The 21,036-nt window shown below is 41.1% G+C and overlaps 2 non-coding genes across 2 annotated transcripts; both read right to left on the bottom strand.

Annotated features, from left to right (window-relative positions):
• Positions 1–694: 694 nt before the first annotated feature.
• On the bottom strand, positions 695–814 carry LOC138140932 (5S ribosomal RNA). Its single transcript, XR_011162840.1, has one exon. It is a non-coding gene; the product is annotated as a 5S ribosomal RNA (ribosomal RNA).
• Positions 815–10,979: 10,165 nt separating this feature from the next.
• Positions 10,980–11,099, bottom strand: LOC138140933 (5S ribosomal RNA). Its single transcript, XR_011162841.1, has one exon. It is a non-coding gene; the product is annotated as a 5S ribosomal RNA (ribosomal RNA).
• Positions 11,100–21,036: the final 9,937 nt, after the last annotated feature.

Here is a 21,036-nt window from a genome sequence, read left to right on the forward strand (position 1 = left end):
ACAGCCCTACCATTTAAAACCTTTATTCTCTTCGTTTTAAAAATAGTTTCGCATGGTTTTTCTCTCTTCTCGTTTTACAATGGTCCAGTGACTAATAAATGAGTGTTGTGTTATGAGTTTGTTCGAGCTCAAAAAAACGTGGTTCGAAATTGTTTAACGTTTAACGAATGGTAAGTTATTCTAGTTTTTATGTTGGTCTTAACGTGTTAGGGGCCAAGAATACAACATTGTCTGTCCATTATAACATAGAACTGATATGTTGAATTCAGATCTCTAATTATTTAAAAACCAAAAAAATAAAGCAGCAGTCAAAGTGGCATGTACGCGTAACCTAATATATATTTTTTTTACATTAAAAGATCGCCGTCTTCCTCGTCGCACTTACGACATTTGCATATGTTATCTTTGTTAAACTCACGGAAGGAATATAATGAACCGGTCACCCGTCCAAGTGCTGACCGCTGCCCGCGTGGCTTACCTTCGGTGATCGAACGACAACCTTTACCGTTTGACGAGTTTTTATTCTGCAATTGTTTACAATTAATCGACAAAAAAAATTGTTTTCTTAATTATCTAGTACTTAAAGCTATGAATCTACATTATACGGGTCTGTGCATGTTTCCGAATACCTGCACGAAAAACAAATCGGTTCGGTGGTTGCTATGGATTTCAAAAAAAAACAAAAAGTGTTGGGGGGCAACGGCACGCGGTGTTCCCAAGCGGTCACCCATCCAAGTACTGACCGCGCCCGACGTTGCTTAACTTCGGTGATCGGACGAGAACCGGTGCTTTTCAACGTGGTATGGCCGTTGCCGTGGTGTTTAGGTGTGATCGTTGGTGTAAAATATATTGCTTTTAACATTCCGATGCACGAATATGAACATCAAAACGCGATGCGTTTCGTTTCCGTATGCACTTACCCTCTGACGACCGACGTCGGACCGAACTAACGGGAAATCCCACAACAACCACCACGTCACGCTCTAACGACAAGAGAGACTACTAGACGGACTGGCGATCTCCCGCGTCGCACATTTTTCGACCGCCGGCGGCGGTGGAAAATCCAGAATTTCACCCCACCTACCGCGCTGCTTGCTCCGACGACGACGAGATTCCCACATTTGGATCGACCGAAATATGTAAGTAATATCAGGAAGTTCCGATTTTCGAGAGGAGACCTGTGTTTCTATTTACCTATCTATAATAATTATCGTTATAATCATCATATCATTATTATTATTATTAACATTATTATTTATTACCATTATTATTATTATTATTATTATTTATCGTCCCTCGGATTCGGCGATCTTCGAAAATCCAAGTTGGACCGTTAGACATTCGAACGCGGTGTGCGTGGCTGACGAGTTGTTATTTTTGGCGTTTTTTCTTCGATCTTCACCCCGACTTCGGACGACGCAGGTCGGACACGAAATTACGAAGAGAGAAAGACGGAAGAAAGGAAGAAAACCTGAAGATCCGTCGAAGAAAATATCGGAAAACTCGTAGGTGCGGCATCGGTCGGACGATGAAGACCGTCTCCTTTCGGATGATCCTCTCGACGGACTTTCGGCCGTCCCGAAGGGTCCGGACGGCAACGGGACCCGTCGTCGACTCGTCCCGTTTCAACTTCCGCCGAAAACGATCGACCTGAACGTCGGAGAGGCGGTTCGCGGCATCCTGTTGTCGGAATTGCCTCGGTTCGAACACCAGGTCCTTTCTGTGCTTCGACCGTTTCGGAAGCGTTTGGCGACGCGAAGATGTCGTAAAATCGAGAAGGTGGCGCGGTATTCCGGGAAGAGATGGACCAATATTTCGGCGAACGAAATATGGATTCCCGGAATCGACGCGTCTACCCCGCACCGCCGACGTAAACCGTCGGTCCCGAATCGAAACCGTGACGACCCGGATTTAGGGCTGGTGGTTGGAGGGGCGTGTACCTGATTCGAAACCCACCGACGTTCCGAGACGAACTTCGCTATCTCCAGGGAAACTTCGGAAACCGAGTTCGGCCAGCTTGATCACACGGTGGCGATGGTGATCGAGGAAAGAGGACGATGCCATCACGCGGGCAACGATTCCGAGGCCTGCAATTTCTTCGACGGCGGACGCGGTGCGCGTTCAGTCTTCCGTCCGCAGTGGCGACTATTTTATAAAGACTTAGAAAATTTTTTTGTTCAATTCTCGTTCACGAGGTGCTCGAAGTGTACGTGTGTGAGCAAGTGTTTTTTCAATAATTATTATTAACTTTTAACGTTTTAACGTGAAAGATGGCCGACGTCGAAAATCAAACAGCATCATCGGTCACCACCGGTTCCGCTGCCACCCCTCAATCCCACGCGAAGAAAGAGAAAAAAGCGAAAAATCCCAGGGCGAAACCGTCCCATCCTCCGACATCCGAGATGGTAAACAACGCCATCAAGGGACTCAAGGAACGCGGAGGATCGTCTCTTCAGGCCATCAAGAAGTTCGTCGCCGCAAATTACAAAGTCGACGCCGAAAAGGTCGCCCCTTTCATCAAGAAATATCTGAAAGGCGCCGTGGCGTCGGGATCTCTGGTTCAGACGAAAGGTAAGGGCGCGTCGGGTTCGTTCAAGCTCGCCTCGTCCACCTCCGGTGGTGCCAAAGTCGCCTCCGCCTCCGACAAGAGGAAACCCGCTTCGTCCGCCGCATCCAAGACGAAAAAATCATCCGCCAAACGTACCGCCGTCGCGACGACTTCCGACAAGGCTTCCTCGAAGACAGCCAAAAAACAAGCCTCCCCCAAAGCGAAGAAGACTGCTGCCGAAAAGAAGAGCGCCGTCGCTGCCTCCGCCGCCGCAGCGAAAGCCAAGAAATCGGCCGCCTCCTCGGCAGAAAAGAAAACTAGAGCCGCCCCGAAACCCCGATCGCCTTCCAAAGCGAAGAAATCTAACAAGGCTGGTCCGACTAAAAAACCCAAAGCACCCAAACCCAAGACAGCCAAAGCCATTCCTGTCAAGGTGAAAAAGGCCGCTTCGCCGAAGAGGAAAAAGTGAGAAACGTGGATGGATACTCGACTCATGTTCGTTCGGCTGTGCCTCGTTCCGACGTCATCATCGTACTACCGGCAACGGGGCACGCACAAATGGCCCTTTTCAGGGCCACACGATAATCTACGACGAAAAAAAGAAATAAAACTATCCTTACGGCGAAACCAAATAAAATAGATAGCATCAGCTGGCAGGTAGGTGATGACAGGATGCAATAAAATTTTACGAACGACCGCAACCCAACCCGAATCGAGAGGACCGACCGATTATTGACATTTTTATTTTATTCATTTCCGGTTGAAGGGCGATATATTTTTTTTTTTGCCTGTAAAGTTTGAGGTTCTGAAAAGAACCGATTTTTTTGTTATAAAATTCGTGTTTCGTGTTGTTCTTCCGAAACACGATGTGGAAAAATTTAAGCGCGTTCACCCCGAATACGTCTGGCAAGTTGGATGTCCTTTGGCATGATGGTTACACGTTTGGCGTGGATGGCGCACAAATTCGTGTCCTCGAACAGACCGACCAAGTAAGCTTCGCTCGCTTCCTGGAGGGCCATCACGGCGGAGCTTTGGAAGCGCAAATCGGTTTTGAAATCCTGAGCGATCTCCCTCACCAAACGTTGAAAGGGAAGCTTGCGGATGAGCAACTCGGTACTTTTCTGGTAACGACGGATCTCACGCAGAGCCACGGTACCAGGTCTGTAACGGTGGGGCTTCTTGACGCCGCCAGTGGCGGGAGCGCTTTTCCTGGCCGCTTTGGTAGCCAGTTGTTTCCTGGGGGCTTTTCCTCCGGTGGACTTGCGTGCGGTCTGCTTGGTCCTGGCCATTTCGAATGAAACGAATGAAAAACAAAACTGACAATTATTAAAATCGACTCTGACGATCGTTAGACGTGCACGCGTCGAAAGGTAAACGGGTACTAAAAATTCCGCCATATTAAATTGTACTTTTATACGTGAACAAAGTCAACGGCTGACTTCGTCGATTGGTCGATGGTGAACCGTTGAATCTATATAAGGCTCCGTTAGTTGAAATTTTGCGGTAGTTGACTTCCTAGGGACGAGGTGTGCAGGTATTTTGTGTCAGTTGAAATAATCTGAAAAGATGACCGGTCGCGGTAAAGGAGGCAAAGGATTGGGAAAAGGAGGAGCGAAGCGTCATCGCAAAGTCCTGCGTGACAACATCCAGGGCATCACGAAACCCGCTATCAGAAGATTGGCTCGTCGTGGCGGCGTGAAACGTATTTCCGGTTTGATCTACGAAGAAACTCGCGGAGTCCTGAAAGTGTTCTTGGAAAATGTCATCCGAGATGCCGTCACCTACACGGAACACGCCAAACGTAAAACCGTGACAGCGATGGACGTCGTCTACGCTTTGAAACGTCAAGGACGCACCCTCTACGGTTTCGGAGGTTAATTTCCTGGCGCTCTTCACCGTTCGAGAAAACCAGAATAAAATACGAAATACAAAATCGGTTCTTTTCAGAACCACAAAATAAAAATAAGAGGAAAAAAAAGAAACATGATGTTCTTTCGAGAAACAACGGACAATTATTACTAACTGACTACCTGATAAATGTACCAAGATCGTAAACACCCCTTGCTTTCCTTTTGGCATTGCAGTCGTAAATGATAATAATACAAAAAGAAAAGATGCATCGGTCATTTTACGAAAAAAAAAAGCTATAGTGGCCCTGAGAAGGGCCGATATTTTGAGTTTTCGCCACGGAGATGGATCGATCGTTCGTTTAAGGTTTCTTCTCGGTTTTTTTGGGTAAAAGTACGGCCTGAATGTTGGGTAAGACACCGCCTTGGGCGATCGTAACTCCGGACAGGAGTTTGTTCAATTCCTCGTCGTTTCTGATGGCCAGCTGCAGATGACGCGGTATAATACGTGTCTTCTTGTTGTCACGGGCAGCGTTTCCTGCCAATTCTAGAACTTCGGCGGCTAAGTACTCCATGACGGCGGCCAAATAGACGGGAGCTCCTGCACCGACGCGTTCCGCGTAATTTCCTTTTCTGAGAAGACGATGTATCCTACCCACCGGAAACTGGAGACCGGCACGGCTCGAACGGGATTTCGCTTTTCCCTTCACTTTACCTCCTTTACCGCGACCTGACATTTTAAGTTCGTTCGTTAGACACCACGAGAAGTAATAAAACTGACGGACGGGACTCGTCGATTGTAAAAGCTGGTAGCTGTGCTTCGAATTTATAGCCTCCGTGATAGGAGAATAGGACGTGACGATTGGTGGGAGCCCGTTTTCAGGTGGGGTTCTGGTGAACACACTACCTATCAGAAAGGTGGTGGTGCAAAGTTAACGCACGCACACGAGTCAGAGCAGTTCGCGAGTTTGTTGAATCGAATTGAATTGAAAAATGCCGCCGAAGACAAGTGGTAAGGCAGCCAAGAAGGCCGGGAAAGCTCAGAAGAACATTTCCAAGAGCGACAAAAAAAAGAAGCGCAGGAGGAAGGAGAGCTATGCCATCTACATCTACAAGGTGTTGAAACAAGTCCATCCCGACACCGGTATCTCTAGTAAGGCTATGAGCATAATGAACAGTTTCGTGAACGACATCTTCGAACGTATCGCCGCTGAAGCTTCCCGTCTGGCACACTACAACAAACGTTCGACGATCACCAGCAGAGAAATTCAAACTGCCGTGCGTCTGTTGTTGCCCGGTGAGTTGGCCAAGCACGCCGTCTCCGAAGGTACCAAAGCCGTCACCAAGTACACCAGTTCGAAATAGATGTTTTTCGTTTTCGACACATTTATAAACGGTTCTTTTCAGAACCACAAAAACTCTCGAACAAAAAAGAAAAAGACGTGAAACAGCGATTTTTAATTAACTTTTATTATGTCATTATTATTATTATTAGGTTTCATGCATTATCGGTATTTTGCACCCATGCCTATCCAACTTGTAGTTATGTGGTTATTGTATTCGAAATAATTTAGTTGATTGAGGTTATGTTATGAATAAATTTCTATTTTGCCAGAATACAACTCTTCGGAAGAAGAAATCAAATAAACAATCGTACATCTGCTGAACAACCTAGTTGATGGTTGATGGATTTGCATTACCCAGCATATAGCCTAAATGTTCATCTTTAGTGAAATTAAAATTACTTAGCTTTTTTAAGAAAGAAAAAATTAGAACGAATTCTCATCGAAAAAACCGCGATTCCTACAAATGATACAGATGGTTTTGTAGTCGCGTATGTTATTGAATACAATGAGCCGACATTTTTCCGACTCTTTGTTTCATCGAAAACGTTGTTGACATTAGCAAGGAACGTTAAGGATTCCCTGAAACAGACAATTTCACTGTTTTGGAATAGCAGTATGTGCAAATGAGAGGACAGAAGACTTTGAAAAAAGGAGTGAACAAAACTGTACTTTAGTACAGAATGTTATGTTTATTTTAATTTCAATTGTTCCTGTTTTAATGAGATTTTTTATGTTCCTAAATCATTTTCTATTTTTTTTTTCATTAGAGAAGAGTTATTGTCGAGTTATTATCTCTACCTAGCATAAAAATTAAAATACTTTGCAACATTACGTTATTATACATTGCATATCTGACATAAAATACTTGCAAAAATTACTTAGCTAATTAATATTACGCATGACAACTCACATTATTTACTTTGCAAAACATTATAGAATACATAACAGATAATTGTGACCCTGTGTATTGTTCATTGGAATTAAAATAAAAAAAACGTGATTTCGTCAATCGCCGTTATTTGCGACTTCAGGCAACTGTCGCTAAGAGCTATTTTTGTTTCTCCGTTCAATTTCCCGATAAAATCGTCGACTTAGTTATTAACTAAGTTCTTCAGTTAGGTGGTATCAACAATACCACAATAGCCATGTTGCCGGAGTTTTTTGATAAAAGACTTGCTAGTTGGAATACAGAAAATATTTACCAAACACCTATTCACGATAATAAACCGGGGCACTATTGTGGGTTTTCGGTTGGTTTTATATTATATTAGGTACTCACCCTTCGTAACGTGTCTCCACGAAAAAACGTCACTTTCACACTAACCACCTTTCGTTTTAACTCTCGCGACGATAACTGAAATGTTGACGCGCGCCGGACAGATTCACGGACATACAACCACCCACCCACCCCGCGCCCCGGTTTCCGTCTGGACTGGTTCTGTCGTCCGAGTGAGTGCCAAAAATTAGCGTTCGTCTATTAAATGATTGTCGGATGATGATTATTGACGGACACTTTTATCGCACCCGATCACACTTTAGTTACTACCTACGTTTAGTATCGACGACGCATCGTTTCGATTATTGAAATTCGAATTGAATTTTTTTTTTTTCTAGTTTTCGACGTAGATTCGCGTGACACAAATATTATGAGCCTTTTTGGATCGATTTCGTGTGCATCACGCCATTTCTACGGGCGAACGTGAATGTGTGATGTTGACGTGATGGAAGCAACGTTTAGGCAATCCGCATTACGTATTACTATCAATTATATTTTAAACGAATGAAAACTTCAATTCAGAAGTGTGATAATCCCGATCCATTCAAGTTTTGTTAATTTTAGATTAAAAATGCGTGAGTATTGTACTATTGCTAACGATGCCAAAACATCGCATATTCAATGTAAAAAGAACAAGAGCAACGGGCCATTAAGTTAATTTAAAAATAACTCGTACCGGATAAGTCGAATACGTATCCAGGGAAAATTTATTAATTTTAAAATTGACCGGCGGAAACAGGTTCTCGCCTCCCACCACTTTTGTGTAGCGGCCGCCAAATCAATTTTGTTTTTATATAATTGATTCAAAAAATTGAAATTCACGCATAGTTATCTGTGCCTGAAGTGGGTCATTTTCATTGCATTGTTAGTAAGATCGAAACCATAGAAACCATACAAAACGCATACGACTATTTCTGTTTTTCATTTCACGCACTGTTTTTTATTAGTTACCTAGCAACATGGTCACTGCATTGAAACTTCAGAGTTCCTTCAAAAATTTGAATTTTTAATTTCAATTTTTTGAATCAATGATTTAATATAAAAATAACTATTGTGGAAAACAGCAAAAAATAAAATAATACCACTAATTGGCGGCTGGTCAGGATAGACCTAACGTTCGAAATTTAGAAAAATATTTTTTTTATTTTAATACTGTTACTTTTCTAATGAAGTGCGAAATAAGTTGTGCCCCATAGCTATCTTTTTTATTTTTCACTACGACAATTACAAAGTGTTGATATTCACAACTTTTCGTGAGCACTTCGATAGAAATGAACAAGAACGCAGGAAAATTCCACACCGAATATTAATATTCTGTCTTGGCCCATGTTTACTTTTATCTACCGCAAAACAAAATGTTCGGATTTGTCAGGGGTATTCTGATTTAAAAAAAGAAGAACATTTGACGAATATTTTAAGTCTCAAACGTTTGGAAAATAATGCAACAACAATTCATAGACTACAAAAAAGCCTATGATTCAGTACCACATTCATGGTTAATTAAAATTCTTAAAATTTATAAAATTAATATTAAATTAAATCACCTTCTTTATATGGATGACATAAAACTTAACAATAACTGAAAATCAATCAATATGTCGTGGTCATTACGAAAATTTAGAATATATAACTAAAGAAGGAGAAATCATTAAAAATTTAAATAAAGGAGAATTTTATAAATATTTAGGTATTAATCAATCAAATCAAATTAAATCTATTCTTTTGGTGTTATAAAATGGTCCAAAACTAATTTAAAGAATATAAATATTCAAACTAGAGTTCTCTTTACAAAATTTTGTAAACATCACCCCAAATCTGCTGTTGAAAGATTTAATTTACCACGCGAAAATGGTGGTAGGGGTTTTTCAAATCTAGAAATTCTACAACACAATCAAATTGCTTCACTAAAAAATTATTTTCTCAATAGAGCTCGTGATATGACACTATAGCAAATATAAAACAAAAGTCTTTACATGGGAGATATTTTAAAGAGCTGAGGGTTTTATATTTGCAATACAAGATCTTGCACCGTTTTGGCTCACAGCGAATATAAAAAACGTCATGATATATTCGCAAAAATTATACACATGAATTTAGCAGTTAAATTCAATTTATTAAAGGATACACAACCACATTACATTTATAAACCAGAAAGTTGTTTAGAAAATGACAATTACAAATTATATTTTGATCGCACAGTTTTAACTGACATTCACATTCAGCATAACAGACCAGACATTATTATTTTAAATAAACAACAAAAGCAAGCATATCTTTTAGATATAGCTGTTCCAAATTCACACAATATAACACAGACATATAATACAAAAATTAATAAATATATTATTATAATTTCAGCAACAGGAATAGTACCGCAATCTCTTTTTAAAAATTTAAAAATTTTGGACTTAGAGAACACATAAAACACAAAAAAGTCAAAATGTGGAGGCGAGACGCCGGTAATTATGTTGATAAGCACTGCACTACTGCCGCCGGGTGGAGGTGGGATACGAAAAGAAGATGCTCTCACTGCTCTCACTCACAATAAGTTCGGAAAAACCGAATTTTATTATCGTATTTAATTGACGTCACAGTTACTTTGGCGAAACAGGAGCTCGCTTTTCGAAGGCATGATGAAAAAGACAGACGAATCAATTTGATATATAAAACCTAACAGGAACGGCTGGTCCATGAGGTCATTTGGGTAATGACCCCCTAAAAAATAAAGGTTTTACCCAACACCAGCCGCGACTGCAATGTACACAAGACTATGACTGCTACATATTATGTTATTTCAACCAAATCAGAAGTACAATAATTTTGAAAAGTAAGTGCAATGTATACTTCTAAATCTATCTAAATTTATTAATATGTAATTTTTTTCAAAACTATCGATCTTTCTTTGAAACATTTTCAATTCACAATTCACTGTTGGAAGCGCTGTACTTTTTAGTATAAATACGTATACGAAAAATTAAAATAATAGTTGAATTAACACATCGTTAAATGTTACGAGGAACATAGTTTTTTGGATTACACAGCAAAATCTTGGAATTTCAGTCCGATATTACTCCATTGAGTCTTTGGACTCACAAATAAATACCTCGAAAAGCCGACAAACATATGTCTAGAACTTTTCTAGTAACCAGAGGGTATCGTAAACGACCCGTGTTTAGACCTCTTTCGTGAAAGTGACCGACCGCCGGCGCCGCTCGATTTCGTCATAAATCTCAGCCGTACCCCCCACGATAATTGACAAGTCTGTCATACAGCCCTACCATTTAAAACCTTTATTCTCTTCGTTTTAAAAATAGTTTCGCATGGTTTTTCTCTCTTCTCGTTTTACAATGGTCCAGTGACTAATAAATGAGTGTTGTGTTATGAGTTTGTTCGAGCTCAAAAAAACGTGGTTCGAAATTGTTTAACGTTTAACGAATGGTAAGTTATTCTAGTTTTTATGTTGGTCTTAACGTGTTAGGGGCCAAGAATACAACATTGTCTGTCCATTATAACATAGAACTGATATGTTGAATTCAGATCTCTAATTATTTAAAAACCAAAAAAATAAAGCAGCAGTCAAAGTGGCATGTACGCGTAACCTAATATATATTTTTTTTACATTAAAAGATCGCCGTCTTCCTCGTCGCACTTACGACATTTGCATATGTTATCTTTGTTAAACTCACGGAAGGAATATAATGAACCGGTCACCCGTCCAAGTGCTGACCGCTGCCCGCGTGGCTTACCTTCGGTGATCGAACGACAACCTTTACCGTTTGACGAGTTTTTATTCTGCAATTGTTTACAATTAATCGACAAAAAAAATTGTTTTCTTAATTATCTAGTACTTAAAGCTATGAATCTACATTATACGGGTCTGTGCATGTTTCCGAATACCTGCACGAAAAACAAATCGGTTCGGTGGTTGCTATGGATTTCAAAAAAAAACAAAAAGTGTTGGGGGGCAACGGCACGCGGTGTTCCCAAGCGGTCACCCATCCAAGTACTGACCGCGCCCGACGTTGCTTAACTTCGGTGATCGGACGAGAACCGGTGCTTTTCAACGTGGTATGGCCGTTGCCGTGGTGTTTAGGTGTGATCGTTGGTGTAAAATATATTGCTTTTAACATTCCGATGCACGAATATGAACATCAAAACGCGATGCGTTTCGTTTCCGTATGCACTTACCCTCTGACGACCGACGTCGGACCGAACTAACGGGAAATCCCACAACAACCACCACGTCACGCTCTAACGACAAGAGAGACTACTAGACGGACTGGCGATCTCCCGCGTCGCACATTTTTCGACCGCCGGCGGCGGTGGAAAATCCAGAATTTCACCCCACCTACCGCGCTGCTTGCTCCGACGACGACGAGATTCCCACATTTGGATCGACCGAAATATGTAAGTAATATCAGGAAGTTCCGATTTTCGAGAGGAGACCTGTGTTTCTATTTACCTATCTATAATAATTATCGTTATAATCATCATATCATTATTATTATTATTAACATTATTATTTATTACCATTATTATTATTATTATTATTATTTATCGTCCCTCGGATTCGGCGATCTTCGAAAATCCAAGTTGGACCGTTAGACATTCGAACGCGGTGTGCGTGGCTGACGAGTTGTTATTTTTGGCGTTTTTTCTTCGATCTTCACCCCGACTTCGGACGACGCAGGTCGGACACGAAATTACGAAGAGAGAAAGACGGAAGAAAGGAAGAAAACCTGAAGATCCGTCGAAGAAAATATCGGAAAACTCGTAGGTGCGGCATCGGTCGGACGATGAAGACCGTCTCCTTTCGGATGATCCTCTCGACGGACTTTCGGCCGTCCCGAAGGGTCCGGACGGCAACGGGACCCGTCGTCGACTCGTCCCGTTTCAACTTCCGCCGAAAACGATCGACCTGAACGTCGGAGAGGCGGTTCGCGGCATCCTGTTGTCGGAATTGCCTCGGTTCGAACACCAGGTCCTTTCTGTGCTTCGACCGTTTCGGAAGCGTTTGGCGACGCGAAGATGTCGTAAAATCGAGAAGGTGGCGCGGTATTCCGGGAAGAGATGGACCAATATTTCGGCGAACGAAATATGGATTCCCGGAATCGACGCGTCTACCCCGCACCGCCGACGTAAACCGTCGGTCCCGAATCGAAACCGTGACGACCCGGATTTAGGGCTGGTGGTTGGAGGGGCGTGTACCTGATTCGAAACCCACCGACGTTCCGAGACGAACTTCGCTATCTCCAGGGAAACTTCGGAAACCGAGTTCGGCCAGCTTGATCACACGGTGGCGATGGTGATCGAGGAAAGAGGACGATGCCATCACGCGGGCAACGATTCCGAGGCCTGCAATTTCTTCGACGGCGGACGCGGTGCGCGTTCAGTCTTCCGTCCGCAGTGGCGACTATTTTATAAAGACTTAGAAAATTTTTTTGTTCAATTCTCGTTCACGAGGTGCTCGAAGTGTACGTGTGTGAGCAAGTGTTTTTTCAATAATTATTATTAACTTTTAACGTTTTAACGTGAAAGATGGCCGACGTCGAAAATCAAACAGCATCATCGGTCACCACCGGTTCCGCTGCCACCCCTCAATCCCACGCGAAGAAAGAGAAAAAAGCGAAAAATCCCAGGGCGAAACCGTCCCATCCTCCGACATCCGAGATGGTAAACAACGCCATCAAGGGACTCAAGGAACGCGGAGGATCGTCTCTTCAGGCCATCAAGAAGTTCGTCGCCGCAAATTACAAAGTCGACGCCGAAAAGGTCGCCCCTTTCATCAAGAAATATCTGAAAGGCGCCGTGGCGTCGGGATCTCTGGTTCAGACGAAAGGTAAGGGCGCGTCGGGTTCGTTCAAGCTCGCCTCGTCCACCTCCGGTGGTGCCAAAGTCGCCTCCGCCTCCGACAAGAGGAAACCCGCTTCGTCCGCCGCATCCAAGACGAAAAAATCATCCGCCAAACGTACCGCCGTCGCGACGACTTCCGACAAGGCTTCCTCGAAGACAGCCAAAAAACAAGCCTCCCCCAAAGCGAAGAAGACTGCTGCCGAAAAGAAGAGCGCCGTCGCTGCCTCCGCCGCCGCAGCGAAAGCCAAGAAATCGGCCGCCTCCTCGGCAGAAAAGAAAACTAGAGCCGCCCCGAAACCCCGATCGCCTTCCAAAGCGAAGAAATCTAACAAGGCTGGTCCGACTAAAAAACCCAAAGCACCCAAACCCAAGACAGCCAAAGCCATTCCTGTCAAGGTGAAAAAGGCCGCTTCGCCGAAGAGGAAAAAGTGAGAAACGTGGATGGATACTCGACTCATGTTCGTTCGGCTGTGCCTCGTTCCGACGTCATCATCGTACTACCGGCAACGGGGCACGCACAAATGGCCCTTTTCAGGGCCACACGATAATCTACGACGAAAAAAAGAAATAAAACTATCCTTACGGCGAAACCAAATAAAATAGATAGCATCAGCTGGCAGGTAGGTGATGACAGGATGCAATAAAATTTTACGAACGACCGCAACCCAACCCGAATCGAGAGGACCGACCGATTATTGACATTTTTATTTTATTCATTTCCGGTTGAAGGGCGATATATTTTTTTTTTTGCCTGTAAAGTTTGAGGTTCTGAAAAGAACCGATTTTTTTGTTATAAAATTCGTGTTTCGTGTTGTTCTTCCGAAACACGATGTGGAAAAATTTAAGCGCGTTCACCCCGAATACGTCTGGCAAGTTGGATGTCCTTTGGCATGATGGTTACACGTTTGGCGTGGATGGCGCACAAATTCGTGTCCTCGAACAGACCGACCAAGTAAGCTTCGCTCGCTTCCTGGAGGGCCATCACGGCGGAGCTTTGGAAGCGCAAATCGGTTTTGAAATCCTGAGCGATCTCCCTCACCAAACGTTGAAAGGGAAGCTTGCGGATGAGCAACTCGGTACTTTTCTGGTAACGACGGATCTCACGCAGAGCCACGGTACCAGGTCTGTAACGGTGGGGCTTCTTGACGCCGCCAGTGGCGGGAGCGCTTTTCCTGGCCGCTTTGGTAGCCAGTTGTTTCCTGGGGGCTTTTCCTCCGGTGGACTTGCGTGCGGTCTGCTTGGTCCTGGCCATTTCGAATGAAACGAATGAAAAACAAAACTGACAATTATTAAAATCGACTCTGACGATCGTTAGACGTGCACGCGTCGAAAGGTAAACGGGTACTAAAAATTCCGCCATATTAAATTGTACTTTTATACGTGAACAAAGTCAACGGCTGACTTCGTCGATTGGTCGATGGTGAACCGTTGAATCTATATAAGGCTCCGTTAGTTGAAATTTTGCGGTAGTTGACTTCCTAGGGACGAGGTGTGCAGGTATTTTGTGTCAGTTGAAATAATCTGAAAAGATGACCGGTCGCGGTAAAGGAGGCAAAGGATTGGGAAAAGGAGGAGCGAAGCGTCATCGCAAAGTCCTGCGTGACAACATCCAGGGCATCACGAAACCCGCTATCAGAAGATTGGCTCGTCGTGGCGGCGTGAAACGTATTTCCGGTTTGATCTACGAAGAAACTCGCGGAGTCCTGAAAGTGTTCTTGGAAAATGTCATCCGAGATGCCGTCACCTACACGGAACACGCCAAACGTAAAACCGTGACAGCGATGGACGTCGTCTACGCTTTGAAACGTCAAGGACGCACCCTCTACGGTTTCGGAGGTTAATTTCCTGGCGCTCTTCACCGTTCGAGAAAACCAGAATAAAATACGAAATACAAAATCGGTTCTTTTCAGAACCACAAAATAAAAATAAGAGGAAAAAAAAGAAACATGATGTTCTTTCGAGAAACAACGGACAATTATTACTAACTGACTACCTGATAAATGTACCAAGATCGTAAACACCCCTTGCTTTCCTTTTGGCATTGCAGTCGTAAATGATAATAATACAAAAAGAAAAGATGCATCGGTCATTTTACGAAAAAAAAAAGCTATAGTGGCCCTGAGAAGGGCCGATATTTTGAGTTTTCGCCACGGAGATGGATCGATCGTTCGTTTAAGGTTTCTTCTCGGTTTTTTTGGGTAAAAGTACGGCCTGAATGTTGGGTAAGACACCGCCTTGGGCGATCGTAACTCCGGACAGGAGTTTGTTCAATTCCTCGTCGTTTCTGATGGCCAGCTGCAGATGACGCGGTATAATACGTGTCTTCTTGTTGTCACGGGCAGCGTTTCCTGCCAATTCTAGAACTTCGGCGGCTAAGTACTCCATGACGGCGGCCAAATAGACGGGAGCTCCTGCACCGACGCGTTCCGCGTAATTTCCTTTTCTGAGAAGACGATGTATCCTACCCACCGGAAACTGGAGACCGGCACGGCTCGAACGGGATTTCGCTTTTCCCTTCACTTTACCTCCTTTACCGCGACCTGACATTTTAAGTTCGTTCGTTAGACACCACGAGAAGTAATAAAACTGACGGACGGGACTCGTCGATTGTAAAAGCTGGTAGCTGTGCTTCGAATTTATAGCCTCCGTGATAGGAGAATAGGACGTGACGATTGGTGGGAGCCCGTTTTCAGGTGGGGTTCTGGTGAACACACTACCTATCAGAAAGGTGGTGGTGCAAAGTTAACGCACGCACACGAGTCAGAGCAGTTCGCGAGTTTGTTGAATCGAATTGAATTGAAAAATGCCGCCGAAGACAAGTGGTAAGGCAGCCAAGAAGGCCGGGAAAGCTCAGAAGAACATTTCCAAGAGCGACAAAAAAAAGAAGCGCAGGAGGAAGGAGAGCTATGCCATCTACATCTACAAGGTGTTGAAACAAGTCCATCCCGACACCGGTATCTCTAGTAAGGCTATGAGCATAATGAACAGTTTCGTGAACGACATCTTCGAACGTATCGCCGCTGAAGCTTCCCGTCTGGCACACTACAACAAACGTTCGACGATCACCAGCAGAGAAATTCAAACTGCCGTGCGTCTGTTGTTGCCCGGTGAGTTGGCCAAGCACGCCGTCTCCGAAGGTACCAAAGCCGTCACCAAGTACACCAGTTCGAAATAGATGTTTTTCGTTTTCGACACATTTATAAACGGTTCTTTTCAGAACCACAAAAACTCTCGAACAAAAAAGAAAAAGACGTGAAACAGCGATTTTTAATTAACTTTTATTATGTCATTATTATTATTATTAGGTTTCATGCATTATCGGTATTTTGCACCCATGCCTATCCAACTTGTAGTTATGTGGTTATTGTATTCGAAATAATTTAGTTGATTGAGGTTATGTTATGAATAAATTTCTATTTTGCCAGAATACAACTCTTCGGAAGAAGAAATCAAATAAACAATCGTACATCTGCTGAACAACCTAGTTGATGGTTGATGGATTTGCATTACCCAGCATATAGCCTAAATGTTCATCTTTAGTGAAATTAAAATTACTTAGCTTTTTTAAGAAAGAAAAAATTAGAACGAATTCTCATCGAAAAAACCGCGATTCCTACAAATGATACAGATGGTTTTGTAGTCGCGTATGTTATTGAATACAATGAGCCGACATTTTTCCGACTCTTTGTTTCATCGAAAACGTTGTTGACATTAGCAAGGAACGTTAAGGATTCCCTGAAACAGACAATTTCACTGTTTTGGAATAGCAGTATGTGCAAATGAGAGGACAGAAGACTTTGAAAAAAGGAGTGAACAAAACTGTACTTTAGTACAGAATGTTATGTTTATTTTAATTTCAATTGTTCCTGTTTTAATGAGATTTTTTATGTTCCTAAATCATTTTCTATTTTTTTTTTCATTAGAGAAGAGTTATTGTCGAGTTATTATCTCTACCTAGCATAAAAATTAAAATACTTTGCAACATTACGTTATTATACATTGCATATCTGACATAAAATACTTGCAAAAATTACTTAGCTAATTAATATTACGCATGACAACTCACATTATTTACTTTGCAAAACATTATAGAATACATAACAGATAATTGTGACCCTGTGTATTGTTCATTGGAATTAAAATAAAAAAAACGTGATTTCGTCAATCGCCGTTATTTGCGACTTCAGGCAACTGTCGCTAAGAGCTATTTTTGTTTCTCCGTTCAATTTCCCGATAAAATCGTCGACTTAGTTATTAACTAAGTTCTTCAGTTAGGTGGTATCAACAATACCACAATAGCCATGTTGCCGGAGTTTTTTGATAAAAGACTTGCTAGTTGGAATACAGAAAATATTTACCAAACACCTATTCACGATAATAAACCGGGGCACTATTGTGGGTTTTCGGTTGGTTTTATATTATATTAGGTACTCACCCTTCGTAACGTGTCTCCACGAAAAAACGTCACTTTCACACTAACCACCTTTCGTTTTAACTCTCGCGACGATAACTGAAATGTTGACGCGCGCCGGACAGATTCACGGACATACAACCACCCACCCACCCCGCGCCCCGGTTTCCGTCTGGACTGGTTCTGTCGTCCGAGTGAGTGCCAAAAATTAGCGTTCGTCTATTAAATGATTGTCGGATGATGATTATTGACGGACACTTTTATCGCACCCGATCACACTTTAGTTACTACCTACGTTTAGTATCGACGACGCATCGTTTCGATTATTGAAATTCGAATTGAATTTTTTTTTTTTCTAGTTTTCGACGTAGATTCGCGTGACACAAATATTATGAGCCTTTTTGGATCGATTTCGTGTGCATCACGCCATTTCTACGGGCGAACGTGAATGTGTGATGTTGACGTGATGGAAGCAACGTTTAGGCAATCCGCATTACGTATTACTATCAATTATATTTTAAACGAATGAAAACTTCAATTCAGAAGTGTGATAATCCCGATCCATTCAAGTTTTGTTAATTTTAGATTAAAAATGCGTGAGTATTGTACTATTGCTAACGATGCCAAAACATCGCATATTCAATGTAAAAAGAACAAGAGCAACGGGCCATTAAGTTAATTTAAAAATAACTCGTACCGGATAAGTCGAATACGTATCCAGGGAAAATTTATTAATTTTAAAATTGACCGGCGGAAACAGGTTCTCGCCTCCCACCACTTTTGTGTAGCGGCCGCCAAATCAATTTTGTTTTTATATAATTGATTCAAAAAATTGAAATTCACGCATAGTTATCTGTGCCTGAAGTGGGTCATTTTCATTGCATTGTTAGTAAGATCGAAACCATAGAAACCATACAAAACGCATACGACTATTTCTGTTTTTCATTTCACGCACTGTTTTTTATTAGTTACCTAGCAACATGGTCACTGCATTGAAACTTCAGAGTTCCTTCAAAAATTTGAATTTTTAATTTCAATTTTTTGAATCAATGATTTAATATAAAAATAACTATTGTGGAAAACAGCAAAAAATAAAATAATACCACTAATTGGCGGCTGGTCAGGATAGACCTAACGTTCGAAATTTAGAAAAATATTTTTTTTATTTTAATACTGTTACTTTTCTAATGAAGTGCGAAATAAGTTGTGCCCCATAGCTATCTTTTTTATTTTTCACTACGACAATTACAAAGTGTTGATATTCACAACTTTTCGTGAGCACTTCGATAGAAATGAACAAGAACGCAGGAAAATTCCACACCGAATATTAATATTCTGTCTTGGCCCATGTTTACTTTTATCTACCGCAAAACAAAATGTTCGGATTTGTCAGGGGTATTCTGATTTAAAAAAAGAAGAACATTTGACGAATATTTTAAGTCTCAAACGTTTGGAAAATAATGCAACAACAATTCATAGACTACAAAAAAGCCTATGATTCAGTACCACATTCATGGTTAATTAAAATTCTTAAAATTTATAAAATTAATATTAAATTAAATCACCTTCTTTATATGGATGACATAAAACTTAACAATAACTGAAAATCAATCAATATGTCGTGGTCATTACGAAAATTTAGAATATATAACTAAAGAAGGAGAAATCATTAAAAATTTAAATAAAGGAGAATTTTATAAATATTTAGGTATTAATCAATCAAATCAAATTAAATCTATTCTTTTGGTGTTATAAAATGGTCCAAAACTAATTTAAAGAATATAAATATTCAAACTAGAGTTCTCTTTACAAAATTTTGTAAACATCACCCCAAATCTGCTGTTGAAAGATTTAATTTACCACGCGAAAATGGTGGTAGGGGTTTTTCAAATCTAGAAATTCTACAACACAATCAAATTGCTTCACTAAAAAATTATTTTCTCAATAGAGCTCGTGATATGACACTATAGCAAATATAAAACAAAAGTCTTTACATGGGAGATATTTTAAAGAGCTGAGGGTTTTATATTTGCAATACAAGATCTTGCACCGTTTTGGCTCACAGCGAATATAAAAAACGTCATGATATATTCGCAAAAATTATACACATGAATTTAGCAGTTAAATTCAATTTATTAAAGGATACACAACCACATTACATTTATAAACCAGAAAGTTGTTTAGAAAATGACAATTACAAATTATATTTTGATCGCACAGTTTTAACTGACATTCACATTCAGCATAACAGACCAGACATTATTATTTTAAATAAACAACAAAAGCAAGCATATCTTTTAGATATAGCTGTTCCAAATTCACACAATATAACACAGACATATAATACAAAAATTAATAAATATATTATTATAATTTCAGCAACAGGAATAGTACCGCAATCTCTTTTTAAAAATTTAAAAATTTTGGACTTAGAGAACACATAAAACACAAAAAAGTCAAAATGTGGAGGCGAGACGCCGGTAATTATGTTGATAAGCACTGCACTACTGCCGCCGGGTGGAGGTGGGATACGAAAAGAAGATGCTCTCACTGCTCTCACTCACAATAAGTTCGGAAAAACCGAATTTTATTATCGTATTTAATTGACGTCACAGTTACTTTGGCGAAACAGGAGCTCGCTTTTCGAAGGCATGATGAAAAAGACAGACGAATCAATTTGATATATAAAACCTAACAGGAACGGCTGGTCCATGAGGTCATTTGGGTAATGACCCCCTAAAAAATAAAGGTTTTACCCAACACCAGCCGCGACTGCAATGTACACAAGACTATGACTGCTACATATTATGTTATTTCAACCAAATCAGAAGTACAATAATTTTGAAAAGTAAGTGCAATGTATACTTCTAAATCTATCTAAATTTATTAATATGTAATTTTTTTCAAAACTATCGATCTTTCTTTGAAACATTTTCAATTCACAATTCACTGTTGGAAGCGCTGTACTTTTTAGTATAAATACGTATACGAAAAATTAAAATAATAGTTGAATTAACACATCGTTAAATGTTACGAGGAACATAGTTTTTTGGATTACACAGCAAAATCTTGGAATTTCAGTCCGATATTACTCCATTGAGTCTTTGGACTCACAAATAAATACCTCGAAAAGCCGACAAACATCTGTCTAGAACTTTTCTAGTAACCAGAGGGTATCGTAAACGACCCGTGTTTAGACCTCTTTCGTGAAAGTGACCGACCGCCGGCGCCGCTCGATTTCGTCATAAATCTCAGCCGTACCCCCCACGATAATTGACAAGTCTGTCATACAGCCCTACCATTTAAAACCTTTATTCTCTTCGTTTTAAAAATAGTTTCGCATGGTTTTTCTCTCTTCTCGTTTTACAATGGTCCAGTGACTAATAAATGAGTGTTGTGTTATGAGTTTGTTCGAGCTCAAAAAAACGTGGTTCGAAATTGTTTAACGTTTAACGAATGGTAAGTTATTCTAGTTTTTATGTTGGTCTTAACGTGTTAGGGGCCAAGAATACAACATTGTCTGTCCATTATAACATAGAACTGATATGTTGAATTCAGATCTCTAATTATTTAAAAACCAAAAAAATAAAGCAGCAGTCAAAGTGGCATGTACGCGTAACCTAATATATATTTTTTTTACATTAAAAGATCGCCGTCTTCCTCGTCGCACTTACGACATTTGCATATGTTATCTTTGTTAAACTCACGGAAGGAATATAATGAACCGGTCACCCGTCCAAGTGCTGACCGCTGCC

Source organism: Tenebrio molitor, unplaced genomic scaffold (assembly GCF_963966145.1).
Source record: "Tenebrio molitor unplaced genomic scaffold, icTenMoli1.1 SCAFFOLD_608, whole genome shotgun sequence".
In the NCBI taxonomy this organism is placed as follows: domain Eukaryota; kingdom Metazoa; phylum Arthropoda; class Insecta; order Coleoptera; family Tenebrionidae; genus Tenebrio; species Tenebrio molitor.